This window comes from Brachyhypopomus gauderio, unplaced genomic scaffold (assembly GCF_052324685.1).
Source record: "Brachyhypopomus gauderio isolate BG-103 unplaced genomic scaffold, BGAUD_0.2 sc57, whole genome shotgun sequence".
NCBI lineage: Eukaryota > Metazoa > Chordata > Actinopteri > Gymnotiformes > Hypopomidae > Brachyhypopomus > Brachyhypopomus gauderio.
This window is the reverse complement of record NW_027506880.1, coordinates 1,584,493-1,602,830: the sequence shown is the minus strand read 5'-3', so window position 1 is coordinate 1,602,830 and position 18,338 is coordinate 1,584,493. Positions and strand designations below refer to the sequence as shown.

General features: G+C 44.9%; 1 long non-coding RNA gene across 1 annotated transcript; it reads right to left on the bottom strand.

Moving 5' to 3' along the window:
* Positions 1 to 775: 775 nt before the first annotated feature.
* LOC143488933 (uncharacterized) lies at positions 776 to 5,624 on the bottom strand. The gene is made up of 3 exons (XR_013124587.1): positions 5,598 to 5,624; positions 4,367 to 4,412; positions 776 to 969 (listed from the first exon to the last, which is right to left on the bottom strand). It is a non-coding gene; the product is annotated as an uncharacterized LOC143488933 (long non-coding RNA).
* Between the last annotated feature and the right edge of the window lie 12,714 nt (positions 5,625 to 18,338).

The window sequence follows — 18,338 nt, the reverse complement described above, 5'->3', positions numbered from 1 at the left end:
TTCAGTCCCTCAGTGATTGAGAGTACACTGTGTGAAATTGGCTGCCGTTTCTCAATAGTGTATGTGAGATTTGTTTCCTGTGTTAAAATTGTAAAGTGACCCTGGGTTACTTGATAGGGCGCTATATAAAATTTAACATTCATTCATTTGTAGTCCCCCTTTACCCAAACCCCATTTTTACGGAGTCTTCAGGGACATTGGCATGAAACAAAGATGCTGCGGGTGAGTCAAGACAGGTGGGATGCTACAGATGGGATGCTGCAGGTGGGTCAAGACAGGTGGGATGCTGCAGGTGGGATGCTGCAGGTGAGTCAAGACAGGTGGGATGCTACAGGTGGGATGCTGCAGGTGAGACAAGACAGGTGGGATGCTGCAGGTGAGACAAGACAGGTGGGATGCTGCAGGTGAGACAAGACAGGTGGGATGCTGTGGGTGTGTCAAGACTTCACACTCCACACTGATGCCTAGATGAGAAGAACAGCTGGATTATCGGGTTCTAATACTTAAATTATACTATCAGTCAATCAAATTTTATTTATATAGCGCTTTTTACAACAGTTGTTGTCACAAAGCAGCTTTACAAGTGTCCGAGTCCAAGCCCCCAGTGAGCAAGCCAAGGGAGACAGTGGCAAGGAAAAACTCCATAAGGGCATGAGGAAGAAACCTTGAGAGGAACCAAGACTCAGGGAGGTCACCATGACAACAATTTAAAAAGAGAGAAACAAAGAAAAGATGTGAGGGATAAATAAAGTCCATCTTGGTGTGTATTGTATATCTTGATGGTTGGTAATGTTAGTCATAGCAGAGGAGAATTCAGGGCGGTGAAAGGGTCCAGGGTAGTGGGTTTATCCTCCATCCACACTGGTTAGTCAGGGCAATGGGTTGATCCTCCATCATATCTGGTTAGGCAGGAGGTGGCCGGCCCAGGATGGATCTCTGGAAAGGCTCGTCTATCGTCATCTCAGTGTTCTTCGAGTAGGCGGGCAGCCATGTGGAGAAGATAAAACAGGGAAAATTAGCTTATTAGATTATAATAAACATTTCTGGAATGTGGCAGCAACTCCGGTATAAAATTTATTTATTACAGCCAAGCTGAAAAGCCAGAAGGTAACATAGACTTGGGAGTATTCTGAGACATTGTCATCCATCCACTGCACTGTCAACAAACTTGAGTGACCACGAGCAGTGACAGGATGACAGCACCAGCGCCTCAGTCTTTGCCTATGAACCCCTGGATCTGTACCTTTATCTAAGGGGGCATATTAGTTATCAAACGCTAAACTAAATAAGTAGGTTTTCAATATAGACTTAAAGATTGAGACTGAGTCCCAGACGCATTCTGTAAGATTATTCCAAAGCTGGGGACCTTATAAGAAAATGCTCTTCCCCCTGCTGTTACCTTATTAATTGTTGGAAATAATAAGAGGCCAGCACCCTGTGATCTTAGTGGACATGGGGATTCATAATAGGAAATAAGTTCCAGGAGGTAATCAGGAGCAAGCCTGTGCAGTGCTTTATAAGTCAATAGAAGAGTTTTAAAATCAATACGGAATTTAACTGGGAGCCAATGCAGGGCTGATAGGACTGGTCTGATATGATCAAATTTTCTAGTTCTAGTCAGAACTCTAGCTGCGGTGTAATCTGGACCTAACAAAGTCGTGCACCAATTTTTCTGCATCATGCTGTGATAATGCATTTCTTAACTTGGCAATGTTACGGAGACGTAGAAAAGCTATCCTAGTAGTATAATCTATGTATTTATCAAATGATAGGTCAAAGTCGAGAATGACCCCAAGACTTTTGGCTACTGTGCCAGGTGTAATGGGGTAGTCTGCGAGATTAAGCATTAGATCTGGTATTTTCTGTCTTGCAGCCTTTGGGCCCAGAAGGCCTTCTGTTTTGTCCTCATTAAGTTGGAGGAAGTTTAGAGACATCCAGCATTTAACATCTCTTACGCAGGCCTAAATTTTTCCTAAACTGTGTTTGTCATCAGGTTTGGGTGATATATAAAGTTGAATGTCATCTGCATAGCTGTGAAAGTTGACACCATGTTTGTTGATAACTATGCCCAATGGTAGTATATATAATGTAAATAGTGGTCCTAAGATGGAGCCTTGCAGGACCCCATATTTCACTTTTGTACGTTTGGATGGAATATTATTGAGCTCTACAAACTGATAGCGATTAGTTAAGTAAGAGTAAAACCATGAAAGGGCTGATCAAGAAGCAATAACAGAGATACATAGCCTTGATCTGAGGCAAGTGAGGCATACTAGTCACTATATGGTGGCCCTCTGGGACCTCATGGGAGGCCAGCAGAGGTGGGGACTCGAGTCACATGACTTGGACTCGAGTCAGACTCGAGTCATTAATATTAAGACTTTTGACTTGACTTGAAAAAATATTCAGAGACTTAGACTTGACTTGGACTTTTACACCAATAACTTGGGACTTGAATTGGACTTGAACCTCTTTACTTGCAAAGACTTGATTTTTTTTTACCCCAAATCTAAATTTTAAAACGCATATTAATATTTATAAAGTGCGCCCCATTAATTTCATTTCCGTCCTTCTGACGCAGACCAGTCCTCTGCTTTTCCACACTCTGTACGTGTGCGTGTGCGTGTGCATGAGCTGCAGCACAACCAATCAAATGGGGGGTTGGCGAACGTAAATTTTTACCGGGCGGGGTGTAAAATGGACACAAATTAAGTATTATATCGCGATCGATCGATCGCCAGTGGTTGGTGCCAGTGCGAACTAGTAACTCATTGAATCATAGATGTGGATCAGAGGTAAATAAACTAGATTTTTTTCCGGCGTGAGAAATCGGATGTGTGGCGTGAGAGCGTGTGAAGACGGTCAAATGCGTGTGTCTCACGCTCAATGCGTGAGAGTTGGCAACCCTGGGTTCTGTATCTGAACTCGGGGAAGAGAGCCTCTCTCTGTCACCATCATAATATCTATCTATCTCAGCATGGATTGTGTATTTGAAGACATCTACGTCGAGAAAAAAATATATTGACAAAAGTGGAGCGAGTTTTCAGCTATGGGGACATCATTCATCGTGCACAAATGACATACAGACTTTTGGCCAGCAAATGCAATGCAGAATAGTTTACTGAAATGTCTAAAGTTGCAGATTCCTGTTAATTGTTCAGTTCTTATATTTGTTTGTCTTGTGTCACTCACATATGTTCTCCAAGAAACCAGATAAGAGAAGAGAGGGAAAATGCTGTTATGGTTCTTTGTATTGTACTGTGAAAATATCAGCACTTTTTATTTGAACATGGAGTTCTATATGGCTTTTTCACAGAATATTTATTTCTGGAAAATTGTAGTTTAAAGTATGAATATTTTTGCAGCTAAGTTTAACAAATTGAACTGTGCAATAAAGAGGTGTAATTTAAATTTTTTTTATACTTCGTGTTTTCAGTTGCACATGTTTTATCAAGATTTGAGGAGAATGCAGATTTAAAAAAGAACGCATGTCTATTATTTACATTTAAAATATACCTGCAACATTGGTAAAAAAAAAAAAAAAGACTCGAAAGGACTTGAAATTCCAAGTTTCAGACTTGGGACTTGACTATTGCCTGTCTTGACTCGAGACTTGACTTGACTTGAGTGTCTTTGCTTGAGACTTGACTCGGGACTTGAGGTATAAAGACTTGGACTTACTTGAGACTTGCAAAACACTGACTTGGTCCCACCTCTGGAGGCCAGCAGCTACTTAAGCACTTTTAACACACTTTACACTTCTGCTGTGTGTGTAGAAGGGGCTGAGTGCCCCCTAACTCTAACAGATAACTTGGAAAGTTGCCGGTTTAGTTATCTTTCCGCTTCCTCTTTCTTGAGCAACTGGCAATAATGGGGGGACCTAAACCGCAATGGTGGCTGAAGTGAGGGGTTTAGTGTCTCTCACACAAACACACACACATAAACACACGTAAGTGTACGGTGGGGAAGAGTGCACTCTCATATGAGCTCCTCTTTCCTGTATGTAAGCAAAAAAAGCTGCTTAATAAAGCTCTTAGACTAAGACTGGTGCTAAGACTTCACACCTTGAGTTATGGTTTGGAAAGTAGACAAAGACTAGTACTAGTCGGCAACAGTGATTGAGAGATGAAGGAGAAGCAGATTCTCTCTGTGCCACAGCTGTGTCAGACAGACTCCATCACCCCTGTGGGACGCCATCTTGTGAATTATTGCATATATTATTACATATATAAAATTTAATTAGAGAGGTTATGGTGTCCAGATGATTATCAAGGAATGTCAATCTTGAGGAAAGAGCTTTTACTGGGAAAATCACCACGGCGACAGCTTTTGACCTTCCTGTCATGGATAAGGTGATTTGTCTTACCTGCATGCGAAGATATCAGGAAAAAAGGTGTCCAACTTGTTTGACTCTGTGAAAATGGGTACTGAATTTGAATGTTGTCCATCTGGTGTTAATTACCATAAATATAAAATTTAACCAAAATTTTAAATAAGAGAATATGGGAAGTTCAAGCATGTAGATATGGCATATGCAAATATGGTGAATGTACATATGATGGATGTACATATGGTGGATGTACATATGGCATGTACATATGGGATGTACATATAGTGGCCCAAACATTTTGTTCATGAAAGAGCATAATGGTGAAACATGTGTGAGACAGTTGGGTAAACGGATGTGTTGTTCCTGTGAAGGGAAGTTTCTAGTCAACTACGTGAGGTACTGAGGAGGAGAGAGACAAGTAGCAAAAAACAATGAAGGTAAAACAAAAGAAAGAGAAATAGGCCAAACTCTTTGTCCCATGACCTCCCACAGCCGCCACGACAAATGGGCAAATGCCACCAATGCTGTATCCTGTGGCAGTCATGGCCTGGTGGTAGGGAACTAGTCTTGTGACCGGAGGGTTATGGGTTCGATTCCCAGGACTGAGGTCATGACTGAGGTGCCCTTGAGCAAGGCACCTAACCCCAACTGCTCCATGGGTGCCGAGCTAGGGCTGCCCACTGCTCTGGGCACGTGTGATCCACAGCCCCCTAGTAATCACTAGTGTGTGTGAGTGTGTGTTCTAACTGCACAGAAGTTGGAGGACAAATTTCGATTGCGGTGAAAAAAAATCACAACTGACAAAAAATATGGCACATGGCACATCTCACACCAAGACCTTGTGGAAGGCAAGAGAACCACCTACAAGGACATTCACAAGGACTTGAGCATGGTGGATGCTTGCAACAATGCAACAATATATTGCCAGGGTTGCTAACAACTACTCTGTCTTAGACCCACCTGCCAAACCAGGAAAGACAGCCCAGTGACAGCAGGGGAAACATGCCTCAGAAACAGCTTCCTGACGGGTATGATATCAGTCATTGCAGGTTAAACACCAGTGTGCAGGGTGGGACCATGCGAAACTGAGAGTGAACGGATGACATCTGCGCAGAGAGTGCAGAAACAAAAGGCAAAGAAGGAGATGGGAAAGCGAGAAGATTACGAGACCCAGACCATAATCTAATATAGGGACATGCCGCTAATGGCATAATTCAACTTGCTCTGCAGAAAGAGGGGATGTGAAGAAAGAACACTGAAAACTTACCATCATCAATGTATGCAGAGTTATAGCCATAGAGACATGAGCAGTTATCATTAAATTCATTATGCTCTGAGCATTTAACACAGAAACACAACATTTAGGGAACTTGTACTGCTGCTTCAAATACAAAAACTGGACATGTTGACAATTCAATAAGTAACGAATGCTTAAAAAAAGTCACATTAAAACTCAAGAGGGTTTTGTCTGCTGCTAACTCTGCCTGTTGCACTGGCATTAATATGACTGTATAGCTTTCACTGATTCTGAGTCAGCAACGGCAGGATCACCATATGAGTCACCCCTGCAGTGCCTGTTATAATGAACGTGCCTTTTCAGTATATGCGTATTGTGCAAGAGATTTCTGGTAATTATGAAACCAGAAGCTTCGCAGTCTTGGTCTTACAGATTTGTAGCTCTTCTTTCACTATAAGTATCATTGTGATATCAAAGAGGGTAACTGTTCAGTCACCCACCCACCAGCTAGTGCAAAATCTTGTTTAAATGGGGGGAGTGAGGCCATATGTTCAAGTTCAATGTGTTTATTGTCATATGCACAGAGCAAACAGGTTTCCTTAGATACAATGAAAAACTTACTTTGCTCCTCGCTAAGAATGCCAACCATGTCATTAACAAATACTTAAGAATGTATATATATATATATATATATATATATATATATATATATATATATATATATATATTAGGGGTGGGATGCGATTAAAAAAATTAATCGAATTAATCGGAAGCTTTGTAATTAATTAATCGAAATTAATCGCATTTTAATCGCATTTCAGTATTTAACATGAGAAATATTAATTTAAGTTTGAATGATGAATGAATCAATGAACATAATCAAACTTCAACATCTTGTTTATTTTTCCACCAGTCTACTACACAGACCAATATATGAGTGCAGAAAACAGTTCAGAACATTGGAAATTCTGACCAAAAATGTTGTTTAATTTTGGGAGTTTTGCTCAGGATATTGGAAGAATTGAAGTAAATCAGAAGATGTTTTTTAATACCATTTTAGATGGTATACTTTTCTTAAATTTCCCAGGCCTCTGCCACAGGCATCTCCATAGTGCCTAGAAGTGGTCTTCTGCATGCTCAAAGCAAATGACTGGATCTTCCATTCATCATCTATAATATGAGCTGTCACACCAAGATCATTCTTGTTGCTAACAGAGGTCCAGTGATCCCCAGTCAGAGCCACATTTGTGGCGCTCTTCACAATAACCTGTTTTACTTCCCTTTCACAATAACCTGTTTTTTTTCCCTCGTTCTTACGTACGAGGTTAAGAAGTACTTGGTGCTAAGAACGTTTTGGGAAACTCACCCCTGGACGGTAGTTCATAACTTGCATCAGTTGACGCAATGTGCAGCGCTTCTTGTAAGCCTTTATCTTCGACCACAGAGAGCGAACGACACAAATAATATGACGCGTCATGTATAAACGCGTGCGGAGTCGCGCGCTACGGTCACTCGCGAAAGTTTAATCCAGTCTTAATGGTCCAATGAAGGTACTTTAAAAACCAGGACATTTCCTCACTTAAAAAAAAACCCGGGACAACACCTGTCCAGGATGTGAAATGCGGACGTTTAGGTCACCCTATCGTACTAGGAATACATTTAGCAGCTAAGTTATCATTACTGACCTGCGCGTTAAGCTGGGCGTACACTGTGCGATTTTTGGCCCATTTTCAGCCGATTTTTCACTCGTTTCGGCTCAATCGCGTGTCGTGCATCGTATAGTTTACACAGGTAAACGAGGAGCGATTCACACCTCACGACCAACTCCCGATCAGAAATCGCAGCGTCGCAAGAACATCAAACATGTTTGAAATTCAAATCGCTCCTCGTGAGAGTATCGCACTGTTGAAGCAGCTCCACGAGCCGACTCTCCGCAACGAGTTAGTCGTACAGTTTGAGCTGGAGCTGAGTACACGATTTAAAATATCGCACAGTGTACGCCCAGCTTTAGCTGCAACATGTTTTGCGTTGAGGTGGTAACGAAGGGTGGAAGTGCTCCTGTGATAAGCGAACTCCTTCCTTCATAAAGTGCAAATAACACTATTTGTGTTTGTACTTCCATCTGGAAGTTTCTTATATTTAAATTTCCCATCCACCAGCGTAGCCTCTTCAGTAATCTCCATAATGCTCATCTTATTGTGCGTCCATATAATCTGTACGCCTGGAACTCGTGCACTGAGAAACATTCCACGATGCAAAAGTGTATCGTGCGTTAAAATGCGTTAATTTTTTTAGTGCGTTAATTTTCCTGTAATTAATTAATCGAAATTAACGCGTTAAAGTCCCACCACTAATATATATATATATATATATATATATATATATATATATATATATATATATATATATATATATATATATATACACATAGTCAAGAGACACACTAAATAAATAATAAATATAAGCTACTATAGTAGAGGTTCTTAAATTTACACCAGAGGTTATATGTATAAATTACAGTGAAAAATGTACAATGTTGTCAGGAACAGCACATGATCGCCGTGTGATGCGTTTCACCTGCCGCTCATCGCCCCTCCCCTTTCTCACTATTTAAGCTTCCTCCTCTATCTTCCGGGTTGCGAAGTATTGTTGGCATGCCATCTACCAAGCGTTATCTCCTGATTGCTCTCCTGTGTTTTGACCTCTGTTCTCGTTCCAGACCTCGTCCCCAGCCTAGCCCTTTTGTACCTCCAGCCATCTGTCTACCCGGCGTGAACTCGGACCGTCCTGACTACGACAACCGCACTCACACACTGCACACACCACACGGAGTTATTCACCTGTGCGAGTACTCCGTATTCATTCAAGAAATAAATACATCCGTACTCCGCAACTGGATCCGTGTCTTCCTGGTTGAAACGTTACATAATACTTCGCCCTATTCAATGGATCCAGCGGACCTACCTGCACTCCTGGCTCAACAAGAGAACACCATCGCCTCACTCCAGGAAGACGTCCGATGACTCACGGAGACCATGCAAGCTCAAGCCGCTCAGCTGCAGACGGCCCAACAACAGGTGGCACAACACCAGGCGATACAGCAGCAGGTATTCCAACAGCAGGCTTCTCAACACCAGGCTGCTGCTGCCGTCGCTCCTCCTGGTTTCCCTCCTTGTATTCCCGTTGCAGTGCCGGAGCGGTACGACGGTTCTCCAGAGCGGTGTCAGAACTTTCTCATGCAATGTTCCATGTACTTCGACTATCACCCAGTCCAGTTCCAAACGGAGAAACAAAAGATCCACTTCGTCCTGACGCACCTTACCGGGGAAGCTGGTGCCTGGGGTACTGCCCTGTGGAATAGTAAAGACCCGGCACTCGAATCCGAAGCTCAGTTCTCCATGTTATTCAAGTCCGTGTTTGATCACCCAGCTGCAGGAAGAGACGTGGGCACTATGTTATGTGAGATACACCAAGGACAACGCAGTGCGGCAGATTACGCACGAGAATTCCGTACCTTGGCTGCCGGTAGCGGATGGAGCGAACCCGCCTTGACGACAGTGTTCCGTAGAGGGCTAAGACAAGACCTTCAGGTAGAGCTCGCCTGCCGGGGTGAAGGAAAATCGCTGTCGGAGTTCATCCAAACGGCTGTCAATGTAGACAAGCTGCTGCTTACCCGCCGTCCGACATCGGGGAGAGGTCCTGCCTTCGCTGCTTCGAGTCGTCCGAATCAACCGACGTCTGATACTACGCGTGAAGGTGCAGAACCCATGCAACTGGGCAGAACACCCCTGTCCCTACACGAGAGGTCTCGGCGTCTGTGAGAGGGCTTGTGCCTGTACTGCAGTGAGAGAGGTCACTTCCACGATCACTGCCCTGTTCGCCCTACTCGCGCTGGGGAAGATACCACGAACAAACGAGTAAGCAACCCAGTGTTTTGTTTGAACCGTAAGAACCAGCTTAACTTGCCTGTACAGGTCACGTGGGGAGGCATATCCACTCACCTTTCTGCACTGTTAGACTCGGGGGCTGCAGGAAACATCATTGATGTTGACCTGGCGCACCGGTTGCACATCCCCACGACATCTGTCAGTCCTCCGTTGCGTGTTAATGCCCTAAACGGCCAGCCTATTGGTGAAGGGCTTATCACTCAGTGTACTGTACCTGTTGTACTCCAGGTGGGGCTGTTCCATACCGAACATATCCAGTTCTTTCTCCTGCCGTCACCCCGCGATCCGGTAGTTCTCGGGTTTCCTTGGCTGTCCCATTATCCCATTCCGTTCATCTCCGCTTCGCAGGAGCGTCTTAGAGGAGCATGCATCTTTACGAAGTTGGACTTGCGAAGTGCTTACAATCTCGTTCGTATTCGAGAGGGGGACGAGTGGAAAACTGCTTTCGTCACTGCTCGAGGTCATTATGAGTATCTAGTAATGCCGTATGGATTAGCTAACAGCCCCTCAGTCTTCCAGGCGTTTATGGATGAGATATTCCGAGACATGATAGGACAGTACGTCGTTTACATAGATGACATTCTTATATATTCCTCATCAGAGGCCGACCACGTCCGGCACGTCTCCGCTGTACTTGCCCGCCTACGGCAACATCACCTCTACGCAAAAGCTGAGAAATGCGAGTTTCACCGGACTTCCGTGGAATTCCTGGGATGTACTCTGTCTCCGGGAGGAATCTCCATGAATATGGACAAAGCGTCTGCAGTCGCGCTGTGGCCAGTGCCTCAAACGAGGAAGGAACTCCAGCAATTCCTGGGATTCGCAAACTTTTACCGTCGCTTTATCAGGGGCTTTGGTTCCGTGGCCGCTCCGCTGACGAATCTCCTACGGGGCGGGCAGCGTCTGCGCCTTGACTGGACAGCTGAGGCTGACCGGGCGTTTTCGTTGCTCAAGAGAGCGTTCTCCTCGGCACCCATCCTTCACCTCCCTGACCCCCATGTTCCCTTCGTGGTCGAAGTCGACGCCTCTGAGGTAGGAGTGGGAGCGGTTCTCTCACAGCGTCAAGGAAACCCCCCTAAATTGGTCCCTTGTGCGTTTTACTCAAGAAAATTGCAACCAGCAGAGCAAAATTATGATGTAGGCAACCGTGAACTCCTGGCAGTGAAACTCGCCTTAGAACAGTGGAGACACTGGTTGGAGGGGGCGGAACATCCTTTTATTGTTTACACCGACCACAAAAATTTGGAGTACTTAAAGGAGGCCAGGCGACTTAACCCTCGCCAAGCCAGATGGGCGTTGTTCTTCTCCCGGTTCCGTTTTTCTGTCTCCTATAGACCCGGCTCAAAGAACACAAAAGCCGATGCCCTCTCACGCATCCACGATAAAGACCCCGTAGAAAAGGAACCGGAGTACATATTGCCACGCACCTGTTTCCTAGCTGCCGTTCGGTGGAATTTGCAAGGCGAGATGGAGGAAGCACTACGCACAGATCCCAGTCCAGGCGATTGCCCGGTAGGAAAACAGTACGTCCTCGTGTCTATGAGAGGGCGACTCTTACAACTAGCTCACGATACGGCGGGTACAGGTCACCCGGGGATTACACGCACCATACATCTCATATCACGGCTCTATTGGTGGGCATCTCTGAAAGATGACATTCGTGATTATATATTAGCTTGTAGCATCTGTGCGACGAGTCGCACTCCCCGAACTCTTCCTGTAGGAAAGTTGCTTCCACTCACTATTCCTCGCCGACCCTGGTCCCATATCGCGATGGATTTTATCACCGATTTACCGAAGTCCGAGGACAACACTGTCATTCTCGTTGTAGTCGATAGGTTCTCCAAGATGTGTCGCTTGATTCCTTTCCCCAAGTTACCCACTGCCATGGAAACCGCCCAGGCCGTTTTCACTTTCGTTTTCCGGGTCTTCGGGTTGCCCGAGGATATTGTTTCTGATAGGGGTGTCCAATTCACGTCACAATTGTGGAAACAATTCTGCAAATTGCTCGGGGTCACGGTTAGTCTCACCTCCGGCTACCATCCTCAGGCTAACGGGGAAGTGGAACGGGTAAATCAAGAGATAGGGAGGTTTTTGAGGCAATATTGCGTTTCCCAGGCGGGCTGGAGTAAATACCTACCTTGGGCGGAATATGCCCGGAACTCGCTAATGCATTCCTCCACCAAAATGACCCCCTTTCAATGTGTGTATGGGTATCAACCGGCCTTCTTCCCCTGGGACGAAAGTCCGTCAAACATTCCGGCGCTGGACAACTGGTTCGAGAACAGTGCGCGCACTTGAGAACAGGCCCACGTGCACCTGCGACGCGCTCTTCACACCCGGAAACTCCACGCAGACCGTCGCCGGTTACCCACACTGGTCTACCACCCGGGTCAGAGGGTGTGGCTGTCCACGCGAGACTTGAACCTGCGGCAACGATGCAAGAAACTCTGCCCAAAATACGTCGGTCCATTCAAGGTCCTGCGGCGAGTCAACGCCGTCTCGTATGAACTTCAACTGCCCCCTCAGTATCGCGTCCATCCGGTTTTCCACGTTTCTCTGCTTAAACCAGTGTTCTACAGTCCTATGTCTGCTGCGCCATCTCTTGCCAAGCCACCTGAACCGCTGGAGCTTGACGGGCACCCCGCTTACCTTATCCATGCCATTCTGGAGTCCCGTCGGCGTCGGGGTGGGCTTCAGTATCTTATCGAGTGGGAGGGCTACGGTCCCGAGGAGCGTGCATGGATCCCCGCGCGGGATATGTTGGACCCCCCTCTTCTCGCCGAATTCCACGCTGCTCATCCTCACTTCCCTGCTCCCAGGCGTCGTGGCCGGCCCCCGTCTAACCAGTCTGTTGCGGCTGGAGCCGCTCGTCGGAGGGGGGGTACTGTCAGGAACAGCACATGATCGCCGTGTGATGCGTTTCACCTGCCGCTCATCGCCCCTCCCCTTTCGCACTATTTAAGCTTCCTCCTCTATCTTCCGGGTTGCGAAGTATTGTTGGCATGCCATCTACCAAGCGTTATCTCCTGATTGCTCTCCTGTGTTTTGACCTCTGTTCTCGTTCCAGACCTCGTCCCCAGCCTAGCCCTTTTGTACCTCCAGCCATCTGTCTACCCGGCGTGAACTCGGACCGTCCTGACTACGACAACCGCACTCACACACTGCACACACCACACGGAGTTATTCACCTGTGCGAGTACTCCGTATTCATTCAAGAAATAAATACATCCGTACTCCGCAACTGGATTCGTGTCTTCCTGGTTGAAACGTTACAAATGTATAAGTTACAGTGGTATGTATAGTGTTGTGCCTGGACAGAAACAAGATTATCTGCAGCAGAAAGTGCAATAGTGCGATTGTAGACATGTGCTACAGTAAAGTGACAGTGTGGTGTAAATATGGAACAGTAAGGTGCAGGTTATTACTGAGGAAAGAGTTATTTAACAGTGGAATTAGACATCACACTTCTGTACCCATGTCTGGACAGTCTGAAATGTGAAGAGTCATTTCTGATTCAGAACTCTGATTGCGGTGGGGAAGAAGGAGTTCTTTAGTCTGGAGGTCTTGCACATCATGCTCCTGTACCTCCGGCCTGAGGGCAGAGGTTTGAACAGTCCATGCTGGGGGTGGGTGGGTCTTTGATGATGGTGGCAGCTTTCCTTTGGACTCTGTGGTTGTAGATGCTCTGCAGAGAGTGCAGTGGAGAATTGGTGATCTTCTCTGCAGTCTTCACCACTCTCTGTAGGCATTTGCGGTCCATTGCGGTCAGGCTGCCATACCACATGGTGATGCAGCTGATCAGGAGGCTCTCAATGATGCAATTGTAGAAGTTGGTGAGGATCACAGGAGACATCCCAAACTTCCTCAGCCTCCTCAGGTAGTACAGCTGCTGTTGAGCCTTCCTGACTAGCTGCTTGTGCTTGCAAGGTTTGGGGATGGAGTGAAACAGGAAGGATGGTATCTTTGGACAGAAGATATCTGGCACTAAAAACCTAAGATTCACCCACCCAGCATGAGACAGAATGGCCAAATACAGTTTGGTATTATTTAATCTGACCATCTTTATTTGTATAAAACCTGTCACAGTCCGCCTCTGACTCCTCCCTTGGGGCTGTCTGGGTCAGTGTGTGTGTTTGTGGGTGTGTGTGTGTGTGTTACTTTTCTCATTACCAATATGTCTTGCACTTGTTCCTCGTTTATGTTTTTGAGAATTAAATGTGTGTATTGTTCATGTTAGAGTATTTAATGTGTTGATTTTGTGCCTATCGCTCGTCTTTGTCGAAGCCCAGTCCCTAACGTATGTTTGTACTTGCACTAGTCATATAAATAAAAATATTTGTGTGAAATCAACGCCTCAGATGAGGCATTCTCCGAATCCCTTGTTACAGCATGGATGAAAAGTCTAGAGCAACAAGGCTCTGAATACATTTAAAAACCATGACCAGAACCATAAAATCTAGTCTGAAACTGACAAGTGACCAATGCAGTGAGTGGAATGCAGGTGTAATATGATCCCTCGTTCACCTGCTGGTCAAGACCCTTACAGCAGCGTTCTGTAGGTGCTGTAGGTGTGAAATATAGCTCTTTGGGAGAGCAGATAAAACAGATACAATAAACATAGATATATTAAAAATTGTAGTGAAGTACACAAAGTTTCCAGAGATGAGCAGCCCTAGTGTGATAGGGTTTATACAGAGAACGGGCAATAGATGCCTCGATACCCAACATCTATAATAACACAGAAGACAACCAAGACCAAGAGAAGAAGATGCTGTTGTATGTGAATGCAGCACTACAAATGACCTCTACTGTGACCAGCCAGTTCATATATGAACTACCAGGGGCTGAGAGAAGAGCTAGGAAAAGTATGGGCTGTGAAGGCAACAGTGGTTCCACTAATAATCGGCTGTGAGCCTCACACTGGTAGAATGGACCCAGTAGATCCTGGGAACAATGTCAGACATCTCGCTCCAGAAGAGTACAGTCCTGAGAACAGCAAAAATACTGAGCAGGAATATGCTAGCAGACTCAAGCTAGCAGACAACTGGAAGTGGACACAACCTTGTAGGAAAAAGACCATCCAGAGGAAGGAGTATGACATTATTTAAGTACTTAATTATGTAATTTACTTGTATACTTTATTTTCATTTACACTTCAATCAATGTTTGTGTGTTACACTCACCAAAATCATCTTCAATATATTATGTTTACCTGTCTCTGAAATTTTCTACAGACAAAGCTGCTTGTGGTTTTGAGCTCTGCTTTTGTTTATTCAGCATCTGCACAGCAATCATCAGCATGCCAAAGATTAAGTGAAAGGTCAAAGCCTTCACTAATGTTTCATATACATTTACACTAGACTACTTATCTGTATCACAGTAAATATGTAATATTTTGCTTACACACTACTGGCCAAAAAGTACATGGCATGCAAATTTTATAAAATACATACTTTATATATTTTCATTTACTTTAATATTTAATAAAACAGAAATACCATTTAAAACATATTTCCAATTCCAGGTGGTTGGTAACAGGCCTTGCTAAAGTATCTATATTTCCCTGCTCTTACTCCTATTTCAGAATGTATTACATGTTCATAAAATGTTTAGTAAATGTGCTTTATAAGTAATTGGGGGATTTTTATAACATTGCATCCATTTCTCACTTCCTACGCTGGTCACTGCTGTCATCCAGCATGCAGTTTCCTCTGCTAGACAAAGGTTAATTTTAGTTTTCATTTGAACCAGTGTGGTATATATCTGTGTGACAAAGGTCACACAACTTCTACTGCTGCATCATTGAGAGCCTCCTGACCAGCTGCATCACTGTGTAGTACAGCAGCATGAGTGTGATGGACCGTAAACGCCAGCAGAGAGTGGGGAAGACCACTGAGAAGATCACTAGAACTACACTGCTCTCTCTGCAGAGAGTAGTGAAGACTGCTGAGAAGATCACCAGAAGTCCACTGCCCTCTCTGCAGAACATCTACCACTGCAGAGAGAGATTCCTCCATTGTTAAGGCCCTACCCACCCTCAGCATGGACTATTCACACTTTTGCCCTCAGGCTGGAGGTACAGAAGTGTGAAATGCAAAACCCCCCAACTAAAGCACTATTTCGTCTCCACTGTCATCAGACTGAAATCAAATGACAATAAACCTGTTTCCATCCATCCTTTCATCCATTCTCATCCGCTTATCCGGGTCGCGGGGTCAGTAGCCTAAGCAAAGAGGCCCAGGTTTCCCTCTCCCCAGCCACCTGTTCTAGCTCTTCTGGGGGGGTGCCGAGGCATTCCAAGGAGAACAGAGAGATAAAATGTCTCCTGTGTGTCCACACCCGAGTTTTTGCCTCTGCGACGGTCAAAACCGCTTGGCCTTCCTGTACCTGTCTGCTGCCTCCAGAGTCCCACAAGCCAACCAGGCCCGATAGGACTCTTTCTTCAGCATGACAGCCTCCCTGAACCCGAGGTGTCCACCATCGGGTTCAGGGATTGCCACCACGATAGGCACCGACAACCTTGCAGCCACAGCTCCTGTCTGCTGCATTAACAATGGAGGCACAGAACAAGGCCCACTCAGACTCAATGTCTCCGGCCTCCCTAGGGATATGCACTCAGGGAGTAGATCTTTCTGACAGGTTCCTCTGCCAAATGTTCCCAGCAAACCCTAACGATACGTTTGGGTTTGCTGTACTGGTTGTGAAAGAGAGGGTGGTGATTTCATTACCACCATCTACTGTTCTGGGGTGGTAGTACAAATGGGAATTAACCTATCATCTGTGATTGATTTTAAACATGCCACATTTCGAGATTTGTTTATGTGGTTTCTGCGGGGTTCTATATATACTTGAACGTCCTGTGGGAATTTAGAATTTTACTAACATTGTTTTATTGTAAGCTTTAAGTAGATAATCAAAGTTTTAGAAAGTCTGAAGTTTGCTAGCTAGCTAAAAAAAAGTAGGTAGTCTATCCTACTCACAGTTTACAACTGCCTAACTTTTGAAGTTGTAATGTGATATAATTTTTCTGAGTTTACAACTAACCCTAACAATACGTTTGGGTCTGCCAGGTCTGTCCAGCATCCTTGGTCACCATCTGATCCAACTCACCGCTAGGTGGTGATCAGTTGACAGCTCAGCTCCTCTCTTTACCCGAGTGTCCAAGACACACGGTCGTAAGTCCGACGACACAATTACAAAATCAGTCATCACAGGTGTTCTGTTGCCATGTGCATTCAACCCAAATGAGCAGGGAGGCAACCCCCTTGTCTACCGGTGAAAACCCCAACACATAGGCGGCGTGCTGGGGAGCTATGAGTAAGCTCACTCCTGCCCTCCGCCTTTCACCCTGGACAACTCCAGAAAGGAATAAAGTCCAGTTGTTCAGGTGAGCTCAACTATATCTAGTTGGTATCTTTCAGTGTCACATACCAGCTCAGGCTCCTTCCCAACCAGAGAGGTTACGTTCCATGTCCCAAGAGCCAGCTTCAGTAACCAAGGATCAGTACGCCAAGGCCCCAGCCTTCGGCCACCGCCCGATCCACAATGCACCACACCCCTAGTACTATCTCTCCTACAGGTGGTAGGCCCATTGGAGAGTGCTGTGATACCATTTCCCATATATGGAGGTCTCCTAGACTTTCTGGCCTAATTATTATTAATAACTATGATTCTACCTTTAAAGTAAGACAACGCAAGAAAATCACAATAAAAGGCCAAAGACATAACCCAAAGGCTTTTTTATGTTGTTCAAATAAGATACAGAAAGACTGGATGTAACTAAAGGTAATAACCTTGAGCTGGTTGGTGTTTTCTCTTTCTTAACAATGTTTCATGTACTTCCTTTGAACATCTCTGTAGGAAGTGACACATGCTGCTCAGGAAAGGTTTTGAAACGACGTTGTTTGTGACAGTTATGGGTGTGGAGCGAGTTGTGGTTCGGTTTGTTTGAACAAGACACAGGTCTGTTTCTGAGATCACAAGTACACCTATTCTAGAAATTAATCCACACTCTCGACCTTTCTTTATTTTATTTAGTGCATTGAGAAGTTCGCTGAATAAAGTTCACATGTCTCCTTCTTTGCAGTTGATGTTGTCTTTCATATAATTGATTTTTCTTGTGCTCTTTAGCAATTTGAATGTGTGTTTGTCACGGTAGGCCGGTCCACAACTGCAGGGGACTTCCACACACTCTACCTCCCATACACTCCCCCGTTCACAGTCACCCACCTATTGATCACTGTGCACACCTGTTCCTAATCACTCTCACAATTTAAAGGCCTGCAGGTCCCGCCATTCAGTGCTATGCATTCCTTGCGCCTATGCTGAGCGAGCCAGTGAACTGAATGGACTGACATTTCGCTGCACTCTCTTCTACCAGCCAAGTTGTGACTGTCGCACATTCTGTGCATTAGTAGTTATTGAGCGCCATGTGCCTTTTACATTTTTTTGTCTCATGTTGTGCTCTGCATGCCTCTTGCTACAAATGGACATTAAAGAATACACAGCCTAACCTCCGTCTGCTGCTGCCTCAGTGTTTAATATGAATATTTTACAATTATTTAGTTTGACTTTTATTTCTTCCTTTTCTTCATTGTTTTTGTTCATTTTCATTCATATTATTATTAATAAAAGTGTTTCATTTTGGTTTTATTATTCAGAACTGTGTTCTTGAGCCTGCCCTACTAACCTATCAGGATGCAGGAACTGAGTCTCAGGCCTGCAGCCTGCAGCACACTTCTCAGCATGAGAGGATATTATATGTCCACTGGCATTTTTAGTTTAACTTGTTTTTTAGGTTAGGAGAAGAGGCAGTCAGGCT